Below are 10055 nucleotides of genomic sequence, written 5' to 3'. Positions count from 1 at the left end.
CATAAAAGTATGAAAAGTATGACAAAATTCCCCTCTGTACAGAGAAAACTCACTGAAAATCACCAAAGATAAAAAATTATCACCCAATATTCCAATATTAATGAAAAAAACATGATACAATTGCAGCTCTAAAACAAGACCACATGCACAAATATGTGATAACAGGAAAGGGGAGAAAGTGATGGATAGACTATAGATGAGAGTTAGTAGAATTCAAAAACAAAAGAGAAAATAGGCAAAACCATTTCAGAAATGAAGAATAAACTAGCCGGGTGTGATGCTGCATACCTTAGCCCCAGCTACTTGAGAGACTGAGGATGGAGGATTGCTTGAGCCCAGGAGTTTGAGGTTGAAGCCAACTTTAGCAACACAGAGAGACCCCATCTCTAAACAAACTACAAGGAACACAAGGCATGACAAATACTATAGAAAATATAGTATGAAACAAAGAATACAGAAATTAGTGACCAAAATGTAACAAAGAAGGGATAAAAATTATTGGAAGGAAAATTACAGTCAGAGGAGAGATCCAATATGCAAATAAGCAGAGCCTCTTAAGAGAAAATCAAAATTAAGGAAAAAGAATATCTAAAACTACAGTTTTAACATTCAAGAGACATTTCCTAAAATAAATAAGTAAATATAATGAAAAGACACATAATGGAGTGAAAATGACCCAAAGTCATCAATCCCAAATATTACCTAATAAAATTGTTAGATTAAAACCACAGAGAATCCAGATAAAAATATCAACTATAAGAAAAAGAAAATTCAGTTGTCATTAGATTCTCCACCGCTAAATTCAATACCCCATATAAGTGGGGTAACTTTTCCAATATACTTGGGGAAGAATGAAGGAGTCAAATACTTTATATACAGCCAAGCTGTCATTCAAGTATGAAGGATATAAAGAGTGCTATGATGCAAGAACTTAGGGAATACTGTTCACAGAAATACTTTTTTTTTTTTTTTGAGACAGTTTTGCTCTGTTGCCTGGGCTATAGTGCCATGGCGTCAGCCTAACAGCAACCTCAAACTTCTGGGCTCAAGTGATCCTCCTGCCTCAGCCTCCCTAGTAGCTGGGACTACAGGCATGCACCACCTCTAATTTCTTTCTATTTTCAGCAAAGACAGGGTCTCACTCTCGCTCAGGCTAGTCTCAAACTCCTGACCTCAAGTGATCCCTTGCCTCAGCCTCCCAGAGTGCTAGGATTACAGGCTTGAGACGCCACACGAGTACTTTCTGAAGAAACTACTAGAGGATATATTCTCACAAAAGAGACAATAGAGAATTTCAGCAAAGGACAGCAGTGATGCTGAACATATTTTAATGCTAATCTGTATAAAAAAGTAATATGGGGATTATGGTAACCAGCATCCTAGATGGTCCCCAACAGTACCTAGTACTTGGTATTCACAATATTATTATGTAGCTGCCTCCTATACTGAATAGGGCTGACCTGGGTACCAAAAAGATATTGTGGAAATGATCAAATATGAGGATAGATCATAAAAGTCATGTGGCTTCCACCATATACACTCTTGCTGTCCTTTTACTCTGGAGAAAGCCAGATGATTTGTCATGAGGACACTGAAGCAGTCCAGTGGAGAGGTCTACATGGTGAGGAACCAAGGTCTATTGCCAACAGCCATGTGACGGCCATCTTGGAAGGTGATCCTTTAGTCCCTGTTATGCCTCAGATGACTACAAACCTGGCCAAAAGTTTGACTGCAACCTAATGAGACCATGACTCAGATCCTTCCTGCTAAGCCAATCCTAAATGCATGATCCACAAAAAAGGTGTAAGATAATAAATATTACTATTTTGGGTAATTTGTTTCACAGCAATAGATAACTAATATGAGGATAAAGGTTAGGGAATGGAAAATAAGAGAACAGGCTTGCTGATTGTCTCATCTGTAATTAACGGGAGAAAAAAGATGTCACCTTTTAAAGCAGGGCGCAGGGGAGAAATTTAGGAATTTTTAGGAGTACAAATGTAAACTCAGGGCACAAATGTTAACTACATTTTAATATACAATTAAAAAGTAGGAAATTAAAAGTTAGATTTCAACATTTACAATAGCAGAAAATTCAAATACCAATAAATGTAATGTTATGTACAAGGCCTTTATATATTACAAATTACACTGAAATTAAAGAAGACCTAAACAAACAAAGGAATTTATCACATTCATTGGATGAAAAGCTATTTTCAAGATGTCAGTTCCTCCCCAGTATAGTGGTAAAGGAAGGTTAAAAGTAAAAGGATGGCAAAAGACATACCATGTTAATCATAATCAATATAAATGCTCAAGTGGCTACATTAGTATCAGACAAGGTAGATTTCAGATGGAAGAAATTACCTGGGACAAAGGATGATCTTTTCAATAAATGGTGCTAGGTCACTTTAGTATCTATAAGGAGAAAACATATCAAGATTTATCCTCAAAAAAAAAAATATATATACACACACACACACACACACATATATATATATAAAATCCCAGGTTTGTACATCTACATGTGAAAATAATAAATCTAGAAGAAAATACAGAATATCTTTATACCTTTGGGAAAGGCAAAGATTTCCTGAACAAGATTATAAACCATAAGGGGAAAAAAATAATAAATCAGACTATATAATGCAATTTTAGTTTACCAGAAGAGAATGAGTGAAAGTGCAAACCATGGACTAGGAGATGATATCTGTAATACACACAGATGACAAAGGACTGACATCCCAACCACATAAAGAACAACTAAGATCCTAGCACTCTGGGAGGCTGAGGCGGGCGGATTGCTCGGGGTCAGGAGTTCGAAACCAGCCTGAGCAAGAGCAAGACCCCGTCTCTACTATAAATAGAAAGAAATTAATTGGCCAACTAATATATATATAAAATTAGCCGGGCATGGTGGCGCATGCCTGTAGTCCCAGCTACTCGGGAGGCTGAGGCAGCAGGATTGCTTGAGCCCAGGAGTTTGAGGTTGCTGTGAGCTAGGCTGACACCACGGCACTCACTCTAGCCTGGGCAACAAGCGAGACTCTGTCTCAAAAAAAAAAAAAACAACAACTAAGAATCAATAAAAAAAAAAAAAAAACGGACAAATTCCCCGAAAACTAGTCTAAGGACTTGACCTGGCATTTCCCAAAGGAAGATATCCAAATGGACATTAAAACAAAGGCACTCAACTGCATTAGGAAAAATCACAATGCAATACCACTACATATCCATCATACTGGCAAAAATTTTACAGTCTGACAATACCATGTGTTAATAAGAAGTTGGAATAATTGGAACTTACATAAACTGTTGACAGGAGTACTAACTGGTTCAGCCATTTTGGAAAATGGACAGTATCTCCTTAAGATGATTCACATACTCTGTGGCCCACTGATTCCTCTCCTAGGAATATACCCAACAGAAATGCATACATATGAACACAAAATGACAAGACAAGAATGCTCACAGCATCATTATTCACAAGAGCCCAAACCTGGAAACAATGCAAATGTCTATCAACAGTAGAATGAACAAATACAGTTGGTATATTCATGCATTAGAATACTATTTAGTAATCCTAGCACTCTGGGAGGCTGTGGTGGGCAGATTGCTCGAGGTCAGGAGTTCGAAACCAGCCTGAGCAAGAGCGAGACCCCATCTCTACTATAAATAGAAGGAAATTAATTGGCCAACTAATATATACAGAAAAAATTAGCCAGGCATGGTGGCACATGCCTGTAGTCCCAGCTACTCAGGAGGCTGAGGCAGGAGGACTGCTTGAGCCCAGGAGTTTGAGGTTGCTGTGAGCTAGGCTGACGCCACAGCAGTCACTGTAGCCTGGGCAACAAAGCAAGACTCTGTATCAAAAAAACAAAAAAATTAAAGAAAAGCAACAAGTTTCATAAAGGAGAAATAATGGGAAATAAAATTTAATTAACAGAGGATTTTAATACATCTCTCAACTTGAGCAAAATTCAAGTGAAAGACAAATAAGTAACTAAGCCTGACTATATGTTAGATTATAAAGAAAAATTCATTAAATTCCAAAGTTAGAAAATATCAAAATGCAGCAAAACTGGAAATTATATTACAGGTGAAGAGGGGATTTATATTCTTTACCTGAAGTCTTCAACATTCAATAAGAATCCAGCTACCTTTATGTCACAGGGACCAAGCCTACTCCACAGCAATGAGGCTAAGACACTACACACACCACTGGATTAGTTTTCTACTCTTGCTTTAAGAAATTATCACAAATGTACTGGCTTAAAGTAATACAGATTTAGTACCTTACAGTTCAGTAGGTTAGAAGTCTGAGATGGGTCCCACTAGGCTAAAATAAAGGTTTCAGGAGGGCTGTGTTCATTTCTGGAGGCTGCAGGGTAGAATTTGTTTCCTTTTGTTTTGCAGCTTCTAGAGGCTACCAATATTCTTTGGCTCATGGCCCTCATCCTCTATCTAGCCAGCAACACTGCATCTCTCTGACCATTATTCTGTGGTCACACCTCCCTCTGACTTTAGACATGAAAAATTCACTGACTTTAAGGACCCATGTGATTATAATGAGCTCACTGGATCTCCCCCACTTAAAGGTTCTTAATACCTTCTGCAAAGTCCCTTTTGCCACAGAAGATAACATATTCACAAGTTCCAGGGATTAGGAAGTGGATGTCTTAGCAGGGCCATCATTCTGCCTACCTCAATCACTGTTGAAGCTTTTATCTTCAGCTTCCCTTAGAGACACTAAAGAAATCATCACCTTTCACTATGTCAACGCTACCTCTCCAAAAGTGTCTTGCATCCAACCAGACTGTCGATATCACCTGCATTCATGTTTATCTAGTATAAGAAGCCCCAGCATCTCTAGTCATTTCCCTTTCCAGACACTGTACTCACCATTAGGTCCCATCTGTCCCTTTTTCTCATTTCTCACCAACTCTTGACACTTTTCCAGTACACCTTCTGGAATTCCTAATTCATTAACCACCAACTCCTCTTTTATCTTCAGTCACTTCCTTGAACACTCCCCATCAGTCTACCTGAAATCTGGCTCTAACCAGAGGATCCTGCAGCTCTCTCAATGTTCCCCCCCACACAGCCTCTTACCACTAGGTCTGGTAATGGGGCAGGTAGCCTGCTTGTTCTTATTACAGTCAGACTTTTCTTCCTCCCTCCCCTCCAAAACCAGTTTGAAGCTCATCCGTGAGATTATACATAACTCACCACACCTCGCTGTTGCTGACATCGACAAACCAGGCTATTTCCCCTTGTTTTTTGAAATCTAGAGCTCAACAGTTCACGCCCTGCAGAGCTACAGCCCCCTTTTGTAAGGCTTGCAGTTTTACCCACACAGGCGACCCTGGTTTACTCACCCTTGCCTGGACCTTCCCCCACTCTCGTTGCTCATCCTCAACAGTTCCCTGATGGGTTGTAATTCTCGCCCCTTCCTCCCAGCTGCGGCTCCATTTCTCTGCTCCCATTTACAAAGCCACTCTTGAAATATTTTGTCTACACTGGCTCCTACTCCATCCTACGTTACCCCCACTTGAATTAAGGTACCGGCCACCACAGAAACTGCTCTCCACACATTCACGAATGACTCTGCCTGTAACTAAATGCAACGCACAATTCTTTGTTTCTGACCCCACAGCTGCTGCTCCCACCACGTTTATTACACACATTACCACGCACATAGCGACGCAGTCACAATCACGTACATACAGTCGCCTTTAAACGGTCCACTACAGTCACACCCAGGTCCCGTCACCCCGGCACGCGCCTACACGGCTCCCACCGAGCTCGCACGAACAGCACGCCGCCACCACCTTTCCCCTCGCGACTCCAAAAACGCCACCCCCGTACTCCCCTCACCCCTGGCCTCCGCCCCTTCGGGGTCCTCCTGCTTCCAGGTAGCGCACTCACTCGCCGGCCTCGCGGCCCCCCAAACCGTGGGATGCTCTGCAGAGACTCGCGCGCGATCCCGCCATCGTCCCGGAAGGGCCGGGCGCTGACCGGAAGTGGTCCGGGGTTCGCTGCACTCTGGGAAATGTAGTCCGGAGCCCGGACCGCTGTTAACCAGCCCAGAACCCCAACTGACAGGCCCTGGCCTTGGAGCCCCTACTCCCTCGCTGGGCAAAGACTGTCGCCCACACACCGCTCACGTTTGTGGCCGAGAGCTTGAAAGAACTCCAGGCCGCGTTGAACGATTCAGCTGAGGCCTCCGCGCTGCTCTTCCTCTGCAAACCCGCGCAGCGCCCGGAAGGAGGACAACAAACCAACGCCGTCTTTAGACTGTAGGCAGGTTTGGACGCGACGGCCCCTGGGAACTGTAGTCCAGAGCCCGGACAGCCATAGCCGTGCCTCAGTGGGATGGTGCAATTCTTCTCAGGCAGAACTCCCAGTGTGAGCCTCTGACAGACACGGTGTGGCAAGGAAGTCAAGTAAGACTGTGCCAAACGAGTGGCGAGTCTGGACTGACTCTGCCAGAGCCTCTGCCTGGCTGGGTGGAAAGCTCTTATCCCACAAGAACCGGCTTGGGGCAGAATGAAAGGCACAAGGGTCTATGTGGGACACAATTCTGTTCCCCTACCCACCCTCCGCCTAAGAATCCATGAGAATTCCACCTTGAACCAGGGTGTAGTATCCCTCATATGGGCAAACAAATACCTTATTCCCATCCTCCAATTACTCTTAAAGGGGTTGATTTAAATTAATGTTGATTATATTATTTTGAGACAGCTTCTCTTTTGCCTGGACTAGAGTGCCCTGGCGTCAGCCTAGCTCACAGCAACCTCAGACTCCTGGGCTCAAGCAATCCTCCTGCCTCAGCCTCCCAAGTAGCTGGGACTACAGGCATGCACCACTATGCTCTGGTAATTTTTTTATATATACTTTTAGTTGTCCAGCTAATTTCTTTCTATTATTTTAGTAGAGACAGGGGTCTCGCTCTTTGCTCAGGCTGGTCTCAAATTCCTGTCCTCGGGATTACAGGCGTGAGCCACCGCACCCAGCCCATGATTATATTATTTTATAAATATTATTCATAACATTCTTTTTGTTTAAGTACATACTTTGGAGCTTTTTTCATTTGCTTGCTTTCCTACGTGTACATCATGTAGATCTGTATGTAAACTTCCTGACAAGAGTAATTTTTCAGTATTTCAAACTCATTGGGTAATTTAAACATTTTTCCCCTTTTTCATTGTGAAATAGAAGATACTTGAAGTGCATAAATGTGTAAGTTCAGTATAACGCCACACAAACATAGGAACAGTAACTTGTTGGTATCTCAAGACAAAAATGTCCCTTCTATGTGATCATTTCTGACCCCCAGCCCCATCCTCAACTGACCACTGTCCTGACTTAGGGTATTAACATCTTAGCTTTGTAATAGTTTTAATCTATTTTTGAAATGTACATGAATGCAATCAGATTGTAGAAATCTTCTGTCTTGCTTAGTTGTTAACACAACTGGATTAGCTCAAAACACCATACTGAAGGCCTTGCAGAAGGAAAGGTATGCCCATGCAGTCATAAAAATTATTTCTTCAGATACTACTGTGTGAGAACATCCCAAGACTAGCCCCTAAACCCCAAAGTTTTGATGATTCACTGGGAGGCTCACAGTGAAGTGATACAAAGCAAAAATCAGTAAAGAGAAAGGGCACATGGGGCAAAGTCCAGGGAAAACCAGGTACACACTTCAGGGGTCCTTTCCCAATAGAGTCATATGAGACTTTAATTCTTCCTGCAATCAGCTGTAACAACACATGTGAGATATTACCAACCAGGGAAGTTTATTAGAGACTCAGTGCCTTGTGTTTTTATTGGGGGCTGGTCACCAGAATTTCAGACTCCCAGAAGGAAAGCACATGGTTAGCATGAACCATATTGTTTGCATAAGTAGTTTAGGCAGAGTGAGCCACTCTTATCAGTTAGGACCACAAAAACCTGTCTGAAATCTAAGTTCTACATGCAAGCTACAGACTAATCTCATAAGCAGTACTTTCTAAAGATAAATAGTCTCAGGCCTGCTACATTAACTCTTTTCTGTGCACTACTATCCTAAACAACATGTCTGGTTCTTAACAACAATTGCAAATCACAAGGTATATATGAAAAGGTAATCAAGACACACCCAAGACACAAAAAAGCAACAACAAACAGACTCAGATATGAAACAGATGTTGGAACTATCTAAAGAGGAACTGGACTATGTTTAATATTTTTAAAGCTCTAACACAGTGTTTCTCAATAGGTGATTTTGTTCTCTTTGGGAAAGTTTTTGGTTGTCACAACTGGAAAGGTACAATTGGCATCCACAAGGTAGAGATCAGGAATGCTGCTAAATATGCGACAAGCACAAAATAGCTCACAACAATGAGGAATTATCCAGCCCCAAATATCAATGGTGCTGAGGTTGAGAAACCCTAAGTAGTCAAGACAGTATGTTAGGTGAAGAGAAAGAAAGATATATTAATGGAAAAGAACAGAGCCCAAAAAGAGACTCACACAAATATAGCCATTTGATTTTTAACAAAGATGCAAAATCAATTCAATGAAGAATGATCTAACAAATAAGGTTGCAACTGCTAATCCACATCTAAAAACCTTGACAAATCTCCTAACTTATACAAAAATTACCTCAAAATGTATTATAGATCTAAATTTAAAACACAGTAACATTTTTTGAAGAAAATATAGGAAAAAATCATAATGACCTGAGATTATGCTGCGGCTGCTTTTTTGCTCCTGAGCTCCGTAGTGAAGAAATGAATAATCACTTGAAACACAGTTTTTAGAGAGAAGCGGAAAGACCAAAACCTAAAGGAGAAAACAGCCTCCTCAGCTAACTTCCTCCCCATATTTATTCCCAAGGACATGTGCAAAAAGAGTCAGGGCTGTTTGCTAATTTCTTTAACAACTTCCATACAGGTCAGCTGTTTTCAACTGACTTTTTTACACAGCAAACAAGCAGCTTCGGCAGGCATTTTCACCTGACCATTCATTCACCTTGCTCACGTTCTTTCCATCCATCCATCTATCCATCCATCCATCCATCCTTTCTTCTAGGCCCATCCCCTATACCAGGTGTCCTCAAACTATGGCCTGCGGGCCAAATGAGGGTGTTTTTGCCCGTTTGTTTTTTTTACTTCGAAATAAGATATGTGAAGTATGCATAGGAATTTGTTCATAGTTTTTTTTTAAACTATAGCCCGGCCCTCCAACGGTCTGAGGGATAGTGAATTGGCCCCCTGTTTGAAAAGTTTGAGGACCCCTGCCCTACGGGATTAGACAAGGAGTTCTTAGATATGAGACCAAAAGGACAATCTATAAAAGAACACATTGATATATCAGACTTAATAGAAAACTAAAACTGATCCTATTCAAGGAACACTATTAAAAAAGACAAGGCACAGATTTGGAGAAAATAGTTACAAATCATATATCAGACAAAGGACTTGTTTCCAGAATATATAGAGAAGTTTCAAAACTTAACATGAAAACAACCCCAATTAAAAAATGTGCAAAGGGTCTATGGACTGGGAAGGCTCTGCCCCAGTTATTGTAGTTTACTCTTACCCTAAGGGATTTCCTTAGAATTCTCATGTTAACTGCTATAAATGACATATAGTTACTGACAATAAACAAATGTTTCTCTTTATCATCGACTCTCGATGATTTAGCACAGCAATGAACAGACTCTTGATCTACTCCCTAAAACTTGCTCATTCTATAGTTTTATCTTAGTAAATGATCTTCTAGTTTCTCAAGCTAAAATACTTTCGTTAGCCTAGGCTCCTGCTTCTATTTCTCACATCAAATCTATTATCCAATCCTTCCAGCTTCACCTTTAAAATATATCTAGGATCCAGCAATTTATCATCACCACTGTTATCGCCCTAGAATAGATCAAGTCATCATCATCTCTTACCTGGATTATCCCAATAGCTCCTCAGCTAGTTTCCCCACTTCCTTCCTTGAACCCTTGCATCCTACTCTCCATTCAGCACCTCTCATGATTTCATTTAAATGTAAATCAGATCATG

This window comes from Microcebus murinus, chromosome 16, assembly GCF_040939455.1.
Source record: "Microcebus murinus isolate Inina chromosome 16, M.murinus_Inina_mat1.0, whole genome shotgun sequence".
NCBI classification, from domain to species: Eukaryota; Metazoa; Chordata; class Mammalia; order Primates; family Cheirogaleidae; genus Microcebus; species Microcebus murinus.
The sequence above is the reverse complement of the archived record's forward strand: the minus strand, read 5'-3'. Positions refer to the sequence as shown.